Source organism: Magallana gigas, chromosome 2 (genome assembly GCF_963853765.1).
Source record: "Magallana gigas chromosome 2, xbMagGiga1.1, whole genome shotgun sequence".
Classification (NCBI taxonomy): Eukaryota; Metazoa; Mollusca; class Bivalvia; order Ostreida; family Ostreidae; genus Magallana; species Magallana gigas.
The window spans coordinates 22,277,281-22,279,308 of NC_088854.1; positions in this window are offsets into that span (position 1 = coordinate 22,277,281).

Consider the following 2,028-nt stretch of genomic DNA (forward strand, 5'->3'; position numbering starts at 1 on the left):
GAAAACTCGATATGACGGGAAAGTCTGTAAAAGAATGCTTCGGGGCATATCGATTCTATGATTGCGGTATTATCATTATCATCATTATTATTACAGAAACAATGTTAATAACTAAACATCTGTATTTACTTCACTCAAAGCTGTATAAATGTTTATTACCACTTAACAAGAGGCTGTTGTATTTATACTTGGCATTATATGAAGATACAAATATGTTGGTTAAATAAACTTCAAACACTTCGATTCTGAACAAAACCTGCAAGCATGAGAGTCGAGTATATCAACATATAAGAGGTCATTGGCAATTTTCCGCCCATCCCCCCACACACTTTAAAATTGCCTATTTAAAACATGATTAGAACACAAATCGAAATTTTTGAAATTATTATTTTGGCGTCAGAATCTATTGAAAATCGCGTTAAGAAGATGAGAAAATTTGGATTGACGCAATTCTATAATGTTTCGTTTGGACTTACTCGTATATGTTTCGATAGCTGTGTTGAATGTTTGACTTTTGTACTACTTTCATGTACACCGGATTCTGACTATGCATATTTAGTGTAGCAAATATTTCCATTCAGTAAGAAGTCATTACGTGATTGAAAAGATATACAGTTTCCTAATGGGTGTTCCGAATGCCGTAACTGTATTATTTCAAAAGCGAAATAGTTGTCTCAATATTAGAACTTGGCAGAGAATCAGAGAGGACCATTCTTTATCGCAAGATCTAGCATTTGCAGTGAATTTTATTGCACCATAAAATGGCGCTGATATTATTCTTAAGGGCTGACACTTAACTTAATGTTTAACATCTATATTTATAATTTACCAATACATAGCGAAATGCCTGCACCAGAGTAACTTTCTAAATACCTTTGATATTTCAATGCCATAATTGAATTTTGCCTGATCAGTAATTGCTGTGAAATTAATTAAAAACATACTATCATTTTTGATAAATTACCCTGAAATAGCAAAAATGAGAAATATACATAGGTGTTAAGATTTAAAAATGTTAAAATTTGAATTTTTTTAAAATGATGTTCAGAACGAAGTAACAGAGAGCACCGTCTGCTAAATATAATTGACATCATGATGGAAAGTGTAGGGCTAGTTCATCATGCATCGAGCAGATACTTTGGATCGGACACCTTTGGTTTGAATATACCAATAAATATGAATGCATGTTGTTTGGATTAACATTTTTGTGAATCATGAACAAGAGTTTGACCACTCTTGGTATATATAAAATCTTTCTGAATAAATGATGAATGCATAACATGTAGCGGGGGGGGGGGGGGGGGGGGGGCTCGACACTACTCCCACTTTCTTTTTAAAACAGGCTTTTATCTGAAGATATTTACATTCAGTTTATAATTTAAATTGACCTTATGTTTGCATTGGAAATAATTATGTGACGTTTAATATCCTATGAAAACACTTCACGTCATCACGGAGTTTGAATATCTCTAATTATTGTAAGATTAAATGAAAGATTCAAAATTACATAACCAAATTGATATGTACTTAAGAATGAAAAATGATAGTTAAATCATATCTATTTGTTAATAAAACAAGTTTCTGGCACTATATTTTAGTCGCAAAAGCAAACTAAATACATGTAACATGTTAAGATGGCTATTCCATATATGTTTCATACAAGTATCTCTGACTAAGGACGCATACAATGGCTTTAAAGCGACGATACACAAACATTTCATACAAATAAGCACCTATTAATTATATATATTATAAATTCAAGCATTGAAAGCTTATTTTTGGATGTCATAGGTCCTATAATACACCTACACTTTATGTTTTATTACACTTTGAATTCAGCATTGAATGCTTGTTTCTGGATTTCATCGGTCCTATAATACACCTAGGCTGTGTAGACAATTTATCATGCCGCTAAAGCGTCGTATTCGATGTGTCTGCACAGCCTTGGTGTATTTTGGCACCGATGGCATCCAGAAACAAGCATTCAATGCTTAATTTAAAGTGTAGAGAGAACAACAACAGAAAAGT